This window comes from Neovison vison, chromosome 11 (genome assembly GCF_020171115.1).
Source record: "Neovison vison isolate M4711 chromosome 11, ASM_NN_V1, whole genome shotgun sequence".
In the NCBI taxonomy this organism is placed as follows: Eukaryota; Metazoa; Chordata; class Mammalia; order Carnivora; family Mustelidae; genus Neogale; species Neogale vison.
The window spans coordinates 11762048-11784105 of record NC_058101.1 but is presented as its reverse complement, the minus strand read 5'-3'; the positions used below and the strand labels follow the sequence as shown (position 1 = coordinate 11784105).

Here is a 22058-nt window from a genome sequence, read left to right as displayed (position 1 = left end):
AATAGGTAAATGCATAAAATGAAGAAATAGCACATAAAAATAATGCAATGTTAAGCGTTATTACTCTGAGAACAAATATTTTGACAAAAACATTCATATTAAGCTAAGTATGTTGAAATTATTTCTTTTTCTAGACAATATTAACAGGACCGTATTACTCTGGATAGCTTTAACAGATCCAATTTAGTGTCTTAACTTAAAAAATAAATTCTCTAATGTCTGACTGTTCAGGATCCAACCTGTTTCAGGAAGATGTTAAGTCATGTTAAGGTATTTGTAAGCAACAACTATGCTTGAAAACCCGAGTACTACAATTGCTATCAATGTAATATTCTACATTTTCAAAGTACTTTATAAAAGAACTTTGAATCTACCATTTTTGTTAGCAAAATTAGAAAGACAAGGAGGTACACTTAATGGAAATATCACCAGAATACAAGCAAAAAACTATGTTTTATTTGTCTTAACCCTAACATTCCAATCTCTCCATCCCAGGCCAGTGGAGGGAAAAAAGTGAAGGAGAAAAAGCTTAACCAATGCACTTTGTACTGATTTGAACAGAACAAATCTACATAGAATAATTGCTTTAAAATCAGTCCTATGTAGATTTTATAATCTATAAAGCTTTGTTTTGCTTTAAATGTTTTTTTTGGGGGGGCGCTTGGGTGGCTCAGTGGGTTAAAGCCTCTGCCTTCGGCTCGGGTCATGATCCCAGGGTCCTGGGATCGAGCCCCGCATCGGGTTCTCTGCTCTGCGGGGAGCCTGCTTCCCCTCCTTCTCTCTCTACCTGCCTCTCTGCCTACTTGTGATCTCTGTCTGTCAAAATAAATAAATAAAAATCTTTAAAAAAAAAAAATTTGGGGGGGAGGAGACATCACACATCTATTTAATTAAGGGAAATATTTTTACAGTCTTGAGGTCTTTTATTTTTTTTTTTTACACTTATCATGCCACAAATTCATGCAGAATGAGTTGCAATGCTCCTCAAAACTTTCCCTACAGACTTTCTCCACTGGTTGTTTCCTGTGTAAATTTTATTAGAACAGCATTAGTTCAAGACTAAAATATAGAATCCATGCATGACTTCATCTTCATTATATCCATATCCAATCTATCATCATAATCTAGCATCACTATAATGCACAGATTTTCAAAGTATGTGGTTTGAGGAGTTTTATTCACACACGCGTGCACACACACACACACACACACACACATAAATATGTATACCTTGTAGCCACCATCCCATCAAGTACAGAACATTTCTATCACCCCTAGAAAGTCCTTCTTGCTGTTTCCCAGTCAGTCTCATCTCCTACTGTCACGCCAGGTTACTACTTTAAAAAAATTTTTTTCTGCCAATATACATTAATTTTGCCTGTTCTGGAACTTTATATAAATTAAATCATACACTATATATTCTTTTATATCTGGCACCTGTTATTCAATATAATGCTTTTGTGATTCATCCATTTACTATTTCAGTTGGATATCACATTGCACGGAAGTACCAGTTTCTTTATTCATTCTCTTATAAAAGAACATTTGGGTTTTTCCTAATTACTGAACATTACAAATAAAGCTGCTGTGACTGTTCTTATACGATTCCTTTTGTGAATGTGTATTTTCATTTCTCTTGAATAAATACCAAGAAGGAGAGGAAAATCATAGAGTGAGTGCATGTTATAAATAATTGGTAAGCATTTTCCAATATGGGTGTACCATTTTATACTCTGATTAAGCAATGTGTCATAATTCCAGTTTCTCCACCTTCTGGCCAACACTTACAATCACCTTTTTTTAAAAAAAAATCATCTTCAGGGCCGCCTGGGTGGCTCAGTGGGTTAAGCCTCTGCCTTCAACTCAGGTCCTGATCTCAGGGTTCTGGGATCGAGCCCCACATCGGGCTCTCTGCTTGGTGGGGAGCCTGCTTCCTCCTCTCTCTCCGCCTGCCTCTCTGCCTGCTGGTGATCTCTGTCTGTCAAATAAATAAATAAAATCTTTAAAAAAGAAAATCATCTTTGTGAATTGCTCTTTGGTCACACATCATTTCAGAGATTAATCTTTATGCAGTATGACTTCCATCCCTTCCTCTCAAAAGTTGCTGCATGAACATTGTCATGAATATTATTTTGACTTTAAAAAGTATTTATAAAAGACCACTGACTCCTACATCTATATCTCAGTCTAACCTATTAAATAGCAAAGTCTACAGCTAATATAAAATTGTAAATAGTTCAAAATTGTCTGTCTTTTTAACGTTAGCTATTTTAACAAGTATGAAGAAGCATCTCATGGTTTTAACTTGCATTTGCCTCACGACCAATACAGTGTTTCTATGCTTGCAGACCATTTGTGTACCTTCATTTCCAAAAATTATATTCTTTTGTTGACTTTTTATGATTGAATTTTAAGAATTTTTAATATATTATGGATGAACATATTTTGACAAATAAATGTATTTTGAATACTTCCTATTGTGTAGCTTGTCTTTTCATTTCTTAATGGGGTTTTTAAAAAACTCTTTTTTAAATTGATGCAGTTCAATTTGTCAAGTTTTCAAATATTAGTGTCTCTTATGTCCTATTAAAGAAATCTGTACCTACTCCAAAGTAATGAATATATGTTCCTATGTTCTCTTACAGAATTTTAAATGCTATAGCTTTAATATTATTTAGGTCTATAGCTATCATTTTTTTGTGTAGAGTATGAATATTGGGTCAAGAATTTTTTTTTTTTTTTTCACACAGAGACCTAGCTGATGTTATACAGAATCATTTTAAAAGACTACCATTTTTGGGGCACCTGGGTGGCTCAGGGGGTTGAGCCTCTGCCTTTGGCCCCAGTCATGATCTCAGAGCCCTGGGATGGAGCCCTGCAGCAGGCTCTCTGCTCAACAGGGAGCCCGCTTCCCGCTCTCTCGCTGCCTGCTGCTCTGACAACTTGTGATGTCTCTCTCTGTGTCAAATAAATAAATAAATAAATCTTTAAAAAAAAATGACTACCATTTTCCAATTGAGTTGCCTTGGAATCTTTACTGAAATCAATTGACTTTATCTGTGTCTGTTTTGGACTCTATTACATTTAATGCTTTTTCTGGTTTTGCATCAATACTACATGGTATTGATTACTATAACTTTACACCTTTTGCATTTCCATGTGAATTTTAGAATGATTTTACCAACATCTACCATGCTAGAGTTTTAGTTGGATTGTGCTGAATTTCCGAATCAATTAGTACAGACTTGATATCTTGACAATATTGAGTGTTTCAATTCATGAACATGGTATATATTTATTTATTTAGGTCTTTTTAAGTGTATCTCTGAAGTGTACTGTGTCTCTCAATGTGGAGTCTTTGTAATATTTGTTAAATTTATTTCTGAATATTTTATGTTCCTAAATTTCATTTTCCATTCTCAGTATGTAGAAAGGCAGTTGATTTTTATACATTTCACTTGTATGATATGATTGTACTAAATACATTTATCAGTTTCTGTAAATACATTGTGAGTTCCATATCCTTTTCTATCAAAAAAATTATATATTTTTCTGGAAATAAAAGTAATTGTACTTGTGTCTATATAATTTATATGTTTGCAATTATTCTTCTTACCTTGTTATACTGACTAGGGTATCCACTGTAGTGGTGAGCAGAGAAATAAAAGTGGACATGTTTCCACTGTCCCTTACATTAGGGAGAAAGCATTATTATTTCACAATTAAGTCTGTTGTGCATTTCCCATAAATTACCTTTATCAGATTGTAGAAATCCTTTTATTTCTCGATTGGTGAGAATTTTTATTATGTTTAGCTGAAACTTTTGTCAAATGATTTCTGTGCATTTACTGAAATAATATTAATTTTCCCTTTGAGTTGGTTATATGGTGAATTACAAAGTTTAATTTTTTAATGTTGAATCAACCTTACATTCCTAAAAAAAAAAGAAAGAATTTGTTGTAATGCAATATCTTTTTAAAATATTGCTGGTATCAACACAAAATGAACAAACTGTTTAGAATCTCTAAAAGTAAGAAAGAGAGTTTTATTATAAGAGCTTAAGTTAAGTTAAGTGTCTTAAGTTAAGACACCTGCCCAGGAAACATGCTCTTCACAGGGATGGAAGTGCTTCAGAGAATGAACAGTTTTACAAGATAATATGCCTTCTCACATCTTATAAATGCTCAAAAGATTATAGATTAACATATAGGTAGGAATAACTCTTTAATGCCAAGGAATGCATTGATCAGTATCTTAAGGACTAGATGGTTTTCCTTTAGGCTACTCATTTATTAAGTGTATGTTTGTATGTTTGGTGGGCCATAAATCGGCTTTTGGTTTAAATAAAGTTTATATATAATCATGCTGACTTGAAAAGAGATCTAAAATAGATTCCTGTAAATATCAGGCCTTTAGAGAGCTTTTTCTCTAATCACTGGGTTTAACCCAGTAATATTCTATGAATGATTTTCACTTTTCTGTCCATGAATGCTATTAGTTGGCAATTTTCTTTTCTTATAATATCTTTGGCAGTTTACATATTGAGTTTTTGCTGGTTTCATAATAAGAGTTTGGAAATTCTGTTCTTCCTGAGTCAGCCTGTATGTTATTGGTATTCTTTCTTCTTTAAATGTTCGATAGAATTCACCAGTAAAGCCATTTGGGCCCAGAGCTTTCTTTAAGTGAAAGTTTTTAATTATACTTTATTAAATACAAGGTTGCCTCAATTTTTTATTTCTTCTTACATTGGCTTTAGATGTAATGTCAATGACTGGGTATAGCTGTGATTCAATAAAACTTCATTGACAAAAGCAAACGTGGGCTATATTTGACCCTCAGGCTATAATTTGCCAACCGCTAACTTAGATCACTGATTGTAACATTTCTTTTATTCTTATATAAATGTTAAAGATATAAAATTCTAATCATTCCTTGCTTTTTTAATTCATGCATTATCAAGAGATGGTTTTAAGTATCTAAATGTTTGAGTATTTTTAGTATATGTTATTATTAATTTTAAAATATACCCATTGAAATCAGGAAAATATATTCTTTCTATAGATATTTTTATTATATTGTTAGCTGATTCAAATACATTGTTAAAAACAAAAGAAGTGAGAAAAAGACTAAACATAAAAGGAATAGTTAGTAAATAAGCATGGGAAAGTATTTCACATCATTTTGATAATGAATGTGATGTATTTATATATAACTCAGTAGGCACAAATGATACATAATTAAAACAACTAATGCAGTGAAAGTGTATTGCAACTAGCCGTTCATTTTCTCAAAGCAACAGAGAGACTAATACAGTACTTTGCAATATAATTTATAAAATGTACCTTAAGTTTACATTCCCTGATTCAATTTATTTCATACCTGCTTATCTAAGGAAATGATCCTGTTATGCATAGCAATTCACTGAAACTTTATCAAACTACCAGAAAAACAAAACAAAACAAAACAAAAGAAGTCTCCCCACAAAAGGGAACTGCAAAACATTCATTAGCAGGATATTCAGCAGACATTTATAATGAAGTACATTCACATAACGTTAATTTGAAACTCAACGGAAATTAAGTATGCATAAAAAGCATGCACAACAATGACAGCAAAATAATAGACAAAAGTGTCAGGGTAAGAACATCAAGGTCCTGTTCTTTTATTTTTTTTTAATTTTCTGCAATATGTTTATCATGTGAAATTTTTAAGGAAAAAAAAATTCTTTGAACATATCCCAAACAATTAAGTTGCCTTGAAACACCCCGTTCCTTCTTTATTACTGACCATGACTGCATCAGCTCTAACCTGGTTTTCCCCTTGGAAACCAGCTACCTGGATACTCCAACACTGCTTCAACCATCTCTTGGTGTCTCAGCTGAGAATGACTGTCTCAGCTCCACCTGGAAATCCACCACAGGTACTTGCTGTTGCTGAGATCACCTTAGGTACAGCTGACACTCTTGGTTGCTCAGTAAGGATGTCCTTCTACGTGTGACTTGAAGTTCCATCTTTGTTCCACAGTCCACCTCAAGTGTAAGCGGTGCCTGGCCCACTCTGTCATGCTGCTGGCTGCTCCTCAGAAAAGAACATTACACATACCCAGCGGCTGTTCCCTCTACCAGACATTTTATATCATTTTACTCCTTTAAAATTTATTGTTACAGTCACTGCCTCAAACTATGGTCTGTCTTAATGACTATTGTCTGTGCACTTAAAAATAACATATATAACGCAGTTCCTGGGTCCCATGTTCTACAAATGCCAGTAGATCAATTTGGTTGATTGTTTCATTCAAATTTCCTATATTTTGACAATTAAAACAGATGTGAAAATGTCCAGCTGTGATGGCTGATTTGTTTATTCTTCCCTGCTTCTGTCGATTTTTGCTTCACATATTTTGAACCTCTGATTTTAGATGCATAAACATCTGGGACTCATATTTTCTTGAGGGATTGATCTTTTAATTATGTCATGACCCTAACTATTTCCAATAATACATCATATTTTGAACCTTACTTTGTCTAATATTAAATGAAGATATACCAACTTCTTATGCTTAGTGTTTACATGATACATGCTCTACCATCCTTTTACTTTCAGCTATGTCTTTTTATTTAAAGTATGTATCTTATAAACAACACACAGTTAGTTGGCTCTTGCTTTATTATCCAGCCTCAAAGTTTATCTTTTAGTTGGAATATTTAGTCCATTTAAATTTAGTGAATTTGTTGATAATGACTGGGATTAAGTCTACTCACTTGCTTTTTGTTTTCTCCTATGGTGTTTCCCCTCTGTTTTTTAAATTAAACCCATATTATTATTTTTCCTTTCTATCTCCTTGATTGGGTTTTTAGCTTAAAAATTTCATATCATTTAGGGTTTTCTTTGAGGATTATATTACGCATCCTTAACTCATCATAGGCTATGTAGAATTCATATACTACCTCTTTTCCTGTAACACAATTATAGTACAATTTATATAATACTATTTACATTCTACTGTCTTTTGTGCTAATACTTTCATATATTTTGCCTCCACATATGTCTATTAACTCTTAAAGCATTTTAAAAAGGAAAACAACACACCTATATTTACTTACACAGTAATTTCAGTGCTCTTCCTTCCTTCCTTCCTTCCTTCTGAATTTTCACCTGGTGTAGTCTCATTTTAGCCTCAACCTTCTTTAAAGTTTATTCAATTTGTGTCTGGCAACTGTGAATTCCTTCGGTTTTTATAACCTAAAAATTCCTTTATCATGGAATACATGTGTATATCATGTTTACATGCCCACATTTTTATAGATTATCTTTTCTGGATGTCGAATTCTAAATTGGTATTTTTTTTTCCTTTTCACATTTTAAACACATTACATTATTTTTTTTTTAAGATTTTATTTATTTACTTAAGAGAGAGAGATCACAAAAAAGAGTGAGGGGTTGGGCGCTTGGGTGGCTCAGTGGGTTAAGCTGCTGCCTTCGGCTCAGGTCATGATCTCAGAGTCCTGGGATCGAGTCCCGCATCGAGCTCTCTGCTCAGCAGGGAACCTGCTTCCTCCTCTCTCTCTGCCCACCTCTCTGCCTACTTGTGATCTCTCTCTGTTAAATAAATAAATAAATAATCTTTAAAAAAAAAAAAAAAACAGAGTGAGGGGTAAAGGTAGAAGCAGACTCCCCACTGAGCAGAGGGCATGATGTGCGACTGGATCCCTGGGATCATGACCTAAGCTGAAGGCAGACACTTAACCGACTGAGCCACTCAATGCCTATTACATTATCTTTTAGCTTCCATTGGTTCAGGTGAAAAACCAGCTATCATTTATGATGTTTCCTTAATATGCAATGTGTCTTTCTTTCCTTAAGCTGCTTGGAAGATTCTCTTTTTATCTTTGGTATTAGCAGCTGACTGCAACAGACTTAAATGTAGTTACCTTTGTATTAACCCACCTTCCTGTTGCACTGAGTTTCTTGGATCTGCATTGATTTTTGATAAAATTTGGAAATATCTTCTCAGTATTTCTTTGACTATTTTTCTGTTCCATTTTCTCTCTTCTCTCATTCTAGAACTTCAATAACATACATATTAGATACTACAGATCTATCTATACTATAGATACAATAATATACATACTTGATACTATTCCTCAGATCAGTGAGCCTTTGCTAATTTTAGTTTTCTCAGTTGTTCAGTTTGGAAATTTTCTATTGATCACTGGTCCTTTTTATCAATTATAGTCAATCTGCTTTTGTTATTAATATCATCCATTGAGTTTTTATTTTAAGTTTTTTTTAAATTTTAAGGTCTTGGATTACTATTTGATTTTTTAGCAATTTTTTTTTTTTACCTCTCCAGAAATTACTAAACCTTTCAGTCAATATTTTAATCATATTCCCATAAATCCTCCAACATGTTCAATTCTAGTTATTTTAAAATCCTTACCAGTTTATTTCAACTCCTAACTCATCTGTGGGTCTACTGATTGATTTCCTTGTGTAGTGGTTAATCTATGTGTCATTTTAACTAGCCACAGAGCACTAAGATTAAATGTTTCTGGGTGTGTCTGTGAAGGTGTTTTTGGAAGAGATTAGCATTTAAATTGGTAGACTCAGTGAAGTAGATTACCTTGCCCAATGTAGGTAGGCAGCATCCAAGTCACTAAGAGCCTGAATAGAACAAAAGACAGAATGAAGAGGAATTTTCCCCTTTTTTCTGCCTCACTCCTTGAACTGGGACATCTCATTTCATCTTCTGTTTCTTGAACTGGTACTTCTACCATGGGTTCTCCTGGTTCTTAGGCCTTTGGACTGAAACTGAATTATACCACTGCAATCCTGGGTCTCCAGCTTGCACATGATAGATTGTGGGACTTGAGTCAAGTTCTCATAATAATTCTCATTAAAGATATATAGATTTAGATACACAGTTGATTCCTGAACAACATGAGGGTTAGGGTGTCAACCCTACCCACAGTAAAAAATTCATATATGATTTTGGCTTCCCAAAAACTTAACTATTAATAGCCTATTGTTGACCAGAAGCCTTACTGATAACCTAAGTAGGGCATATTTTGTATGTTATATATATTATTTATTGTACTTTTACAATAAACAACAGAAAAGAAAATGTTATTAAGAAAACCATATGGAAGAGAAAATACATTTACAGTACTTTGCTATTAAAAAAATCCACATTTAAGTGGACCCATGCTGCTCAAACCCATGTTGATTGAGGATCTACTGTAGATACAGAAAAGAGATATATTATACTGGTTCAATTTCTCTGGAAAACTCTGAGTAATATAATTTGGATTTTTTCTGCATACTTAGTAATCTTTTCATTATATGTTGACTTTGTAAATGATATATAGTAGAGGCTCTACCTTTTGTTATATTCCCTTGAAGAATAAATTTTGTGCTAATATAGTTAATACAGTGGAGGATCCACACTGGTTTAGTGGAGGCTTTTTTTTCTTTAGCATTCATATATTCATTTCACTTTTATCTTCAGTGCTAGGGCAAAACTAAGTCCTATCAACATGGTTTTTACACCTATGGCTTACCCTTACAGTACTTGAATAGAAAACTTATATTTATCAAGCTCCTCTAAGTAATGGAACTTTTAATTCCTAACTCAAGTCCACCACAAAAGGAAATTGCTGAAATCTCTACTCTGATCTTCAACTTTCCAGCTATTGTTTTTCCCTGGGATCCTTGATGTCTTGCTTTGCATAGGCATATTTTAGTAGTCAGCCAAGAATTGAAAAAGACTTTATGTACATATTTTGAGGATTCCACTTCAGACATTCCTTTCATTATGGGACTTCCCCACTTTGGCATCCCCAAACTCCCTTCTCTGATGTCTCAGAGACTATCATTTTCTTACTCAGGAAGCCTCCAACGCCACACCCTGCAGATGAAGAGTGTCTATGAGGGAAAATGATTTAAATGTATATTCAATCTTTCTTGGAAGAGTCTAATTTCCTTAAGTTTCTACCTGCTTTGGTCACTCACCAATGCTTTCCAACTACTGTTTTTCATATTATATCCAGAGTTTATGTAATTGTATTAGGAGGAGGTTTAGTTCAATATAAACTTTTCTGTCACAGAAGGTAGTTTATATTCTTCAGATTTTCCATCATAAATATCTTTGAATATCTTTATCTTTACTGTCTCTACCTTCCAGAGGGCCATAATCATCTCTTATAAGGATTAATATATTATCACCTCCATATTAGTTTCCACCAAAACAGAGTGTTCATTCAAAAAAGGAACCTCTATCATGTTACTCCTTTGCTTAAAACCACGCAACACCTTCCCATCGGTCTCTACTTAAACTCTCTTAATTGGCTTAAAGGTTCATATTACTTGGTCCTGCTAATATATCAGTCATAAACACTTTGATCATTATATTCCAACCAAAATAAACCCCTTTACATTTCATAAAATAAGCCATGAGACCCTGATATCTAAAATTTCACACTTTGTTCCCTCTCCCTGGAATATTACTCTTCCTTTTCTTCATTTGGCTAATATTGTATCACTTAGGTCTTTACTTTTTCTGGTTTACTCTTTAATAAATCATTTATATTAGCCTGGGGTGCCTGTTCTGTAGTTCTACAATATCCATATTCCCTTAATCATTTCATTTATAAATTCTATTTACTTGTATTTTGTCTAACAAGCTGTAAGCTCTAGTAAGTCATGAACAGTGTCTTTGCTACCAAGAACCAGAGTGCCTGTGACTTCCACAGTGCCTGATTTGTTGTTACAGCAAAATAAACGCTTAATAAATTAGTAAATTAATGACTATAACTTAGTTTGAACACAACCTAATTCCCTCCATTGATAATTTCATACCTTAAATGGCAAAAGCCAGGAGATGAGCAGCTTTGTTTACTTATTTCCTCAAAAAATTAGACATGAAAATGCCATCAACACATTTTGATTATCATATCAATTTCTATTAATAATTATGTATATTTGATATACCTTAAAAACAATTTAACATTTGCCTTCAAGGTTGTCCAGTTATAAAAATTATTTTTGTGGATGATTCAAAACTTCCCTTGTCCATATCAAAGTTATCTTTTTAGATATACAGTTATACTTTTAAGTATATAAAATTAAAAGACCATCTTTGTTATATGTTGTAGCCTAATGTCCAAAGGGGTTGGCATATAACCGCTTCTGATATAAAAACAGTTTTTAAAATTACAGATTAGGGGCACCTGGTGGCTCAGTCATTTAAGCATCTGCCTTTGACTCAGGTCATGACCCAGGGTCCTGGAATTGAGTCCCACACTGGGCTCCCTGCTCAGCGGGGAGCCTGCTTCTCGTCTACAAGCCACTCTTCCTGAATGTTCACTCTGTCTGACAAATAAACAAAATCTTTAAATAAATAAATACATAATAAATTAATTAATAAATTAAATTACAGATTATGTAGCTATTTAAAATCTCTATAGCCACCTTGTAATTCACTAAGTGGATTTTTCCTCTAATTCATTTCTTATTACTTGTGTTATGGTTAGGAAACAACTCTTCATTCCAGTTCCACAGTTTCCTAGATTTGCGTTAAGTGACTTTCTTTCTTTTTTCTTTTTGTTTTCTCTTTTTTTGAAATCTAACTTTCCAAGCTGCACTTTCCTCATCTGTAAAATGGGGATAATTACAGAGTTTATCCTATAGGACTATGATGAATATAACGTATTTATATAAAGGATCTGTCAGCTTCTAACACATCAGCATTTTCTGACAATGTTACCTTAAATAATATAAACTAATAGAACATTTTCTAATTATACTATATCCCTTAGAACTTAGTCTAATTAGAACTTCTATTAAATACAAAAGGCTTCTCATATTTTAATAATTCAGAGAGAAAAGTAAAGGGGGAAAAAACTTGAAACTCTGGACCATGAACATGGTGATCAGATATACACCTGAAGGAAACAAGTGGTTCAAATTCAAAACTTTTGATTTCAATATGCTGCCACATAGAAAACGTGATTTTTATTTAAAATTTTTAAGCTAGGAGACAAACAGGAAAAATGTTGTTAATGTTTTTTTTAATGCTGAATAAATGGGTGGTTATAAAAGGTTAACCGATTTGCCCAAGTAATTGGAAGGGCATGATTCAGATCCTGGATTCGTGATTCTACAGGCCACTTTCTTAATCTCTGCGTGAAGAGCATGTGTCAGGAGGAAATGTCTATTAGGAGAAACCACAGGCAGTATCTACAGAGCTCTGTGTAACACAGACAGGATAGCAGCACTGTAAACCATGATTTGTATCAAAATATTTAGGTTTTATTCAAACATTTTAGGAAAAATGTAATAGTTCATAGAAGGAAGTCATTCATTTTAAAATTTTGTATTTAACCAAAATTGGTTTGATTCTGAGGAAAATAAGGTAATGTATTCTGCAGGCAGAATGGCTACCTAAGCTTTTTGTAATATATTCCAAATATGGCAATTTCCATCATTTGAGTCATGTGAAAAATATCAAATTATCCACAGAATTTGGCATAAAATTCAAATTATGCTGATAAAATCATGTCTCATGAGTTTGGGGACAGTTAATGGAGCTTTTCAGCTATGGGTCTTTTGAGTTTCAAGCTGTTATGACTGAAAAAGAGCATAAAGAAGTATCCAAAGCAACTTCTAATGAGCCTAAATTATTCACTCAATAAGTATTTCTTAAGCGTATAATTCTTGCCATGGTAAGCTAGGCCCACTCCAAGGAACAGTATGGTGATCACAGGGCTGTCTGGCCATGACTCTGGCACTTGCTGGTGCTGACTTCAGGCATGAGAACTTTTTGACCCCCTTCCTTTTCAACAACTGAAAGTTATGTGTGCATTGCATATTGTGGAATTGACAACCACTGAGATTCTACAACATTTGACAATAGGATTCTAATCCTTTTGCAAAAATCATAGTCACTAGGGACACTTCAAGCTGAATATATAACACTTACAGGCTTTGAAGATAACTCAGAGATTTATCTGCATCCATTCTCTTAGAAGTAAAATGTCACAGTCTTCTTTCAAATAAAAAAATTCCTCCTGAGTACCGAATATGTATGCAAGTCTATCAAAGGTTATTTCTTATAGTCATTTCTTATGGTTTTCAATGACAAGAAAAGAGAGAGAGAACAGAAATGCCTAAAGAATGTGTATGTATTGAATTTCTACAAACTTTGTGAGCCACAAGATGTGGAAGTAGGTATCTCTGCTTCTTACTGAGTTAATCCATTGATAAGTCTTCTCATAGGGTGGCGTAAAATGTGCATTTCCCTACCACTAATTGTAATCCTTTAATGAGAATAAGCCTAGGGGCTTTTTTTATTGCATTAACTCCTAAACCTGTTCCCGTAGGTATTCTCATCTCCACTTAACCACCCAGTCTGAGTGTTATAATTGAAAAAGTACAAGAGAGGTCATCTAACCATTCCAAAATCTCTGCTTTCTACACCATAGCCTATAGTTACTCTACATCTCCGTGAATACCTGGAGATAGATAGGTCTTTTTAACTTTCAAAACGTTTTTCCTTACAGATTATTTTTAATATTTTTTGAAGCATAATTGACATATTAGTTTCAGGTGTAAAATCTAATGATGCAGTATTTGTATATACTGCAAACTAATCACCACGGTAAGCCTCGCTTCCCCATCACCATATTAAGTTATGTAAGATACCGTACAATGTTATTGTACGCTGTACATTACGTTCCCATTACTTATTTTATGACTAGAGGTTTGTGCCTCTTGAGCCCCTTCTCCCATTTTGCCCACCCTCCAATGCCACTCCTCTCTGGCAATCACCAAGCTGTTCTCTGCTTCTGTTTGATTTTATTTTGTTTGTTGGCTTGTTTTTTAGATTCCACGTATATGTGAAATCACAGGTATTTGTCTTTCTCTGCCTAACTTGTATCAACATAATACCCTCAAGGTCCATCCATACAAGAGTTCATTTTTTTTTGTGGCCGAGTAGTTTCCATTGTGTGTGTGTGTGTGTGTGTGTGTGTACACACACACAAATCACATCTTCTGAATCCTTTCATCCATCAATGGGTATTTTGGTTGTTTTCATATTAATATCTTGATATATTCATTTTCTTCTGCCATCTGATAACCCCCTAAAAATAAATAAATAAACCTAAGCTCTCTTTCATGATAACCTGTCCAGCTTTTTTTTTTTTAACTTTTTTTTTTTTTTAAAGATTTTATTTATGTATTTGACAGAGAGAGTGAGCACAGGCAGATAGAGAGGCAGGCAGAGGCAGAGAGAGAAGCAGGCTCCCTGCTGAGCAGGGAGCCCAATGTGGGACTCGATCCCAGGACGGTGGGATCATGACCTGAGCCGAAGGCAGCTGCTTAACCAACTGAGCCACCCAGGAGTCCCATAATTTTTTAAACTTTTTTTTTAAAGATTTATTTATTTATTTATTTGACAGACAGAGATCACAAGTAGGCAGAAAAGCAGGCAGAGAGAGAGGAGGAAGCAGACTCCCTGCTGAGCAGAGAGCCTGATGCCAGGGGATCATGACCTGAGCTGAAGGCAGAGGCTTTAACCCACTGAGCCACCCAGGTATCCCCAACCTGTCCAGGTTCTGAAAGCCACTCACAACCTCTCTCTAAGCAAAACATCCTAGTTGCTCTTCCCTAGGTTAACCTTGCCCTTTGAAAGACAACCGCATGCTGAAGACACTGCAGAGGGAATTTTTGTATATATAATTTTTGCTCTTTTAGGCAGAGCTGTTTTCTGTTTATTAGATTCTAGTCATTTGAACGTAAGATTTAACACATGAAAGTAAGACTGCTTCTATGGCCTGAATTTATCCAGAATTGCAGCTTTTCAGAGCTTGGTGGGTTGATGTGGAGGGTGAAATTAGATCACTGATCAGAAAGAACAATCATTCCCTCCTGATACTGCTAGGTTTCAAAATTCCACTACTTACATTCAGACTTAACTAACATAGGAAGCCCCTAATCTGGTTCCAATTACTATGTAATGTGTCTTCATACACCTTTACATTAGCTGAGGAACATAATTATCTATGGTACTCTGAGGATGTGTGGCAGGAATAGGTCTCACTTACTCAAATCTTCAGCCCTGATGTTCGTGAAACCATCATTTGTGAAGTCAGACACCATGATGACTTTTATAAATTTCATTTCACTTCATTACCAGTTCCAGAGATAATTTTTTTATAATCACTTTATTTTTTAAAAGATGTATTTATTTGTGAGAGAGAGAGAGGGAGAGAGCAGGGGAGAGGCAGAAGGAGACAGTGAAAGAATGAATCTTAAGCAGGCTCCACACTCAGCATAGCCAATGTGGGGCTCAGTCCCCCAAACCCCGAGATCATGGCCTCAGCTGAAATCGAGTCTGATGCTTAACTAACTGAGGCAATCCAGGTGTTCCTTAATACTCTTTATTTTCTTAAAATTATACTACCAAATATGTTTTCCAATAGGTCATAATCAATGCCAATAGGATGTTTACAAAATATTTTTAATGATGGAAATTAAGTTTTTAAAAAATAAGAGCATGGGGCAACATCGTGTGAAACAAAAAGCTCTGAATATACATGAATAAAATTTGAAAAGAAACCACAGATAGATGTATCTGGTAGTCACTCATCTAAAGTTTCGATGAAACTGTAAATGTTGCTTATTTCTCAATTTCAACACATTGTGATAGCTGATGATTCAACTGATTAATAACTGATCCCAGGGAGAGGCCTTCAAGCCACAAACTTCTCCATTCCATTCACTTCTGAGTATATATAATAGCTGTAATATTCCTGGGACAGACACTGCCTGTTTCTTACAAGATATCCAAGAGAAGGAACTGGTTGCAAAGTCTGAGAGGTAAGAGAGCTCTAAAATATTGTGAACTAGGATAGATGACAGGTAGATAGATAGATAGATAGATAGACAGACAGACATGTCCTGTAACGGAGGACATTGGGAGATGGAGAGGAGAAGTGAGTTGGGGGAAATTGGAGGGGGAGACAAACCATGAGAGATTGTGGACTCTGAGAAACAAACTGAGGGTTTTGGAGGGGAGGGAGGTGGGTTGGGTGAGCGTGGTGGGGGGTATTAGGAGGGCACATATTGCATGGAGCACTGGGTGTGGTGCATAAACAATGAATTCTGGAACACTGAAAAGAAATAAAATGAAAAAAATGTCAAAATTAAAATTACTCAAACTGTACACAATGGTTGTTTGATTTTGTAAACTTAGCAATTAAATAATCATTTGGGGGTATTATGCTTTAATATTTTACCCCTGACAGTACCTAGTACAATGCTTCAGGCTGAGAAGATATGCTTTGTGTGTGTTTATTTATGTCTGTGAGGAGTGTGCGTGTGTGTGTGTGTGTGTGTGTATGTAAAATTGCCTATTCTGCCAGTCTTTCTATAGAATTCTGAGCTTCACTGGAATTTTAATCCTTTATCTTAATATAATTATAACATTCATCTCGTATTTTCTTAAATCCCAATTTGATTTTTTATTAATATGAACTAAAAAAAAAGACAGAGTTCAAAACTTGATTATAATTTTTCTTTTATATTTTGTTTTTCTGTCTCATAGATATTTAGGAAGCATCAGCAATTGACATTTTCCTGAATATAAAAGTTTAAATTAAATAATCTTCAGAAAACTTTGTAATGTGTTGACCTAAAATTGTAGAAATAATTTAGCTCATTTTTCTCAAAAATTTACTAGCAATTATAACTAGTGCATTATAACAATTTGTATCATAAGATAAAGAGGCTACAATCAAAATTAAAATATAAAATGAAATGCTTTGGAAATGTCCTTTCCCAAATGTCAAAAATAGGACCCTCTAAACAGCATGGAATTTTGGGAGTTGCCTGAGAACCAAATCAAATTTGTGTCACCTAAGTTAATTTCATAGTCATTATTACATTGTTTTGAACTTCCTGAGCTCAGTAAATAACTGCTTACCCCCACGCTACCATTCTCTGTATACCCTGAGGCTGTATTTCATTCCAGAAACTACTATTACCATATAAAGAGATTATTCTGAAATGACATGCAAAATTTATTTTTAAAAGGATTCATGTAACATGGTTATAAAGTTGCAAAGTATCTTTGATTTTATCCAAACACCAATGTACTCCATTAATAAATAGATTGATACCCTAAGATTAAGGAATTTACCTAAGCCAAGGAGTTGTTAGAACATAATCTGTACTAGAACTGGATCTTCCAAATTTACGCTAATATTTGGTCTTCTCCCAACTTCTAGGATGTTTCTGAGTAAGATGAAAGTTCTCCTTCTGATCACAGTCATCTTAGCAGTTACTGCTGGTTTCCCGGTAAGTATCCATTTCTATATTCCAGAGTATTTATGATTTTTTTTTCTAATTCATGAATCTTAGGGATTTTTTTTCCTCCACATGCTGTATTTCTACTTTATAAACAGGCCTGATGTCTGCCCCTTTAACATGATATTCTAGAAAATACTGTAAATCATATATTGTTCTGTGCTCACTTCAATTCCATATAGCTTGTAGTAGTGAATATTAATCATTTAGAAAATATACTGACACTCTGCAGAAAAATGGTTACTATGATATTTTCTAGACACTCAGATTCTAGATTTAAAAAATGGATAGTATAAAATAATATTAGGTAGTAGATAAATTATTTCCTTCACACATAATACATCTATTTCTCAGTTTGCATGTTTTATCAACATGAGTTGAACTAATTTCACTGTTTGAGTTTTAGGTCTCTGAAAACCAGGAAAGAGAAGAACGAAGTGTAAGTTACATTTTCTCTTTTTCCGTGTAAGATTTCCATGTAAAATATCCATAACTGTGGTTTAAATTCCTTTATCCAACCTTATCATATTCTAGAGAAAACCGTAAAGAGTATAGGTATTATTAGCACTCCACAGAATAAACTTCAAGAATTTGGTCTTTGTTTGTAAAAAGAAAATTTTATCAGCATCTCAGGTAAGAGTGGGACCCAAACTAAAACTTGAATCACTCTGTGATAACAGGTTATTATATTTTTGTTAAAATTATTTAACCCAATAGAGGCTCATAATTGTTCATGCCTCCACTCTGCTTAACTCTACAAAACTCATTCTAGAAAAAGTAAAAATATAATAATAATAATTAAAACTTAAGAATTAGGAGATGTGGACCAGCTCTGATGATCCCACCAGGGACAAAGTCACTAAAGGATTATTTTGGTCTAAACAGTTAATCAAAAATTTTTAAGAAAAAGAAAATAAAATTTGAAGAGGGAGGTTCTTGTTTAGGGATTCATTTGTACTCCTAGAAATCTTACTATATGGAAGGAAGCATTATTTTGGAGTCAAAACTATAAACAGTGTTAAAGATACCAAAACTGATAGGGATATAGACAGAAGACAGAGGGGGAAAGAGGAAAGAATGAAAAGAGATGAAGAGGAGACTGTATCTAACACAGGGTTTGGGTAAAGATCTTATATAAAAGCAAAGGGAGAAATATGATGTCACCTCATCAATCCCCCTCCCTCTTGGTCTTACAGTTAAAAGCAGTTATCAGTAAAACTGGGCTATGAGTAGAAAAGTACAAAGATATGGGTATCTCTAAGTAATTTCCTAAAATTTTCTAAAATGATGTAAATTAATTAATCCCTGTTTATTGTATGTCTAGAAAAGGTAAATGATCCCAGAATTTCTAAAACCTCTCCTTAAAAGTGAAGACCCACGTTAAAAGGCTATTTTACCTCTTTCAGTCATAAAGAGTAAAACAAGCCTTTTTAATTTCTTTCAACAGGCCAGTGGAAGCAATGAATCACCTTCACCATTTTATGGCCCATTTGGCCCATATCCACCATTCCTGGATCCAAGATTTCCATGGTGGAGATATTGTCCTCCTTTCCCAATACCTTTCAATGGCCCTCCTCCTAATGGACAGTAAAAAAAGAAAAGTTCCACTACAATTTAACATGAAATAGGTGGTAAGTATGTCCAATACAAAGCATGTTTTTTAAGTTGTCTGTGAATTATATTATTCCTTGTAAAAAGTATGTTACAATGTTCCCACTTACCCCTTTAAGTTATAATTTGTTTCAATCTTTTTCTCTGGTAGACATTGTTAGGTCTCTATTTATTTATTTTTTTTTCAAAGATTTTATTTATTTATTTGACACAGAGAGAGAGAGACAGAGTTCGCAAGCAGGCAGACAGGCAGGCAGAGAGAGAGAGGGGGAAGCAGGCTCCCTGCTGAGCAGAGAGTCCAATGCGGGGCTGGATCCCAGGAACCTGAGATCGTGACCTGGGCCAAAGGCAGAGGCTTAACCCACTGAGCCACCCAGGTGCCCTAGGTCTCTATTTAGAGGCACTTGAGTCTTTCCATGATCAAGGGGGCAAAGAAGTTTAAAAACCTCATTTGCTATGAAATAAGTCCTTTCCTTTTTTCATTAAAAGATTTCTAACTCTTGGGACGCCTGGGTGGCTCAGTTGGTTGGACGACTGCCTTCGGCTCAGGGCGTGATCCTGGAGTCCCGGGATCGAGTCCCGCATCAGGCTCCCAGCTCCATGGGGAGTCCGCTTCGCTCTCTGACCTTCTCCTCGCTCGTGCTCTCTCTCACTGTCTCTCTCTCTCAAATAAATAAATAAAATCTTTAAAAAAAAAAAAAAAGATTTCTAACTCTTAAAATATTTTCTACTATCATCAACACTTGTGCATATTTGCACTAAGTCAGAGGTCTAAAAGAAGTAAAATTTCAACCAAAGAGGATATCACCATAAATAAACTTTTGGACCTAGGGTCTAGGCAGACTTCAGCCTATTCCTTAGAAAATCATGTGTTTTTCTAATTAATATTAAAACCTCAAACCTAGCTTCTGATGGTCACATTTTAATTAATCCTAAAAGTTGAATTATCTCATATATAAAAAGGCCCCTGTCATCTCCTATCAAGAACAAAGCAACCAGATAAATTGAAGGAATGTAGACTACAGATTACATTAGGACCCAGAGGGCTGTTTTAAGAAAGAAAAAACTTTCAGCTAATAGGTACTACTAAAGGTCTCTGCCATCTTTCCTGAACCTACTCAGTCTTCTTGAGTGGAAAACTTCCCAGTCCTTGAACCAGATTTACTTTTGAAGTGATAGTCATTATTAAAAAGCAAAAAAAAAAAAAAAAAAAGTAATTCACAAGCAAATTACCCATTGGGATTAATAACTGAATGCTTATCATTTATTTCAGGTCACTGTAAAATGGAATGTGAGCCACTTCCTTGAAGAATCAACATTCCTGCTAATAAGATAAAATAAATGTAATTGAAATAGCATACAGTATTCTCTTGCTGATTATCTTTAGTGGGCTGCAATAAATAAAAGAGAAGAACCTGGTTTCCTATTGTCTAACTGTGCTTTGCTGGTAGAAATGCAAAATAAATTCTAACAGATTTTAACACACATTTCTTTCTTTCTTTCTTTCTTTTTTTTTTTTTTTTTGAGAGAGAGAGAGAGAGTGTGTGAGCCAGTAGTTTTGGTGGAGGGGGGAGAGGGAGAGAATCATAAGGACAGACTCAATATCATGACCCTGAGATCATGACCTGAGCTGAAATCAAGAACTGCATACCCAGCCAACTGAGCCACTCAGGGGCCCCTTAATATACATAGCTTGATGACTAACCAGTCTATGGAAAATATGGGGATGGAGATGATCAAAATCAACCTGTCCTGGAAGTACCTTGAATAAAAAATTCTTTACAGCAACCTGTGCTGGTATTTGTATTACACCAACTATATTAACTGCACCAATTGTATTAACAAGAGCCAGAGGTCAATTTAATTAAAAAAAATTTTGAGTAATTGTGTTTCAATTACTCAGTTGAGACTGTAATTATATACTGTAGGATATAAACTTGATGTGTAGGCAAAGGATATAAAAAACAACCAAGTACTTTCTCTAACTTCAAAAAACTTATGAGTAAGATCTTAAAAACAGCATTGATATCATGCCTGTAGGCTACAAGGTGCTTTTTTGAATGATTATATCACCAAATCATCACATGATCTCTGCTCAGTAATCACATTTCCTATGTGAGGAAACTAAAGATCATGAGAATCCTGTGAACCTACACATAGACCTAGAACATGGCAGTAAAGAAATACAAACCAAGATTATCCAACTCCTATGTTTTTGCTAGCAGCCTATATACTAAAATAAATTCTGAGTCCAGGACTCCACAATGGCAGTACCAATGTCTAGTTAAGTCCATCTGTTTTCACTTTATTTCTAGAGGAAAAATCAAACCCCTACTAATAAAGATAACTGCCATACACTTCCTTCTCTGCTAATCCAGATGCCACACCATCAAAAGAATTACCTTTTGAAACACTGATTTATATTTCTGACTTATTCAAATACCTCGGAAAGCTTCATCTTACCTGCACCTTAAATCCATTTCCCCCACATGGCATTCACGGCCTCTTACATACTAACCTTGAGCTTCTTTTTGAATTCCCATGGCATCAGCCATCCTCTCTTACGGCCCTAGATGTTACAAGACACTACTGCCATTCCCCACAACTGGCTTTCATTCTCACACTGCTATGGCTTTGTTTATGCAATGTCCATTCCTCTGTTTCACTATTTAAATTTATCTTTCAAGATCCAAATCCAATATCGTGACCTTCATGAAAAACTTTCTGCTATCTCTCCAAACACAATAACTCATCACTTTGACCTTCTTCCACCATGTTTTATTTCCTCTTTTTATAAATCTTACTATAATTTCTAATAAAATCATCCATTTGCATTTCTGTATCCTTCTCAAGAAGACTGTAAGTTCCTACAGTAACACAATAATATATCTACCCCCAACTACTTAAGCTGACTATAGGGTACACAGTGAATGTTTGATAAATAAAATATATTAAGAAAACTTTCAAATTCCTAATGTTAAACAAAAGAGTTTTTTCATACTCTGACTTATATCAACATGGAAATTAGCAGATTATTTTTTTGTGGAAAAAAACTTATTAAAATCAATATATCAATGGTA

At 34.5% G+C, this 22058-nt stretch overlaps 1 pseudogene; it reads right to left on the bottom strand.

Moving 5' to 3' along the window:
• Positions 1-5777: 5777 nt before the first annotated feature.
• Positions 5778-6064, bottom strand: LOC122890164 (annotated as a pseudogene).
• Positions 6065-22058: the final 15994 nt, after the last annotated feature.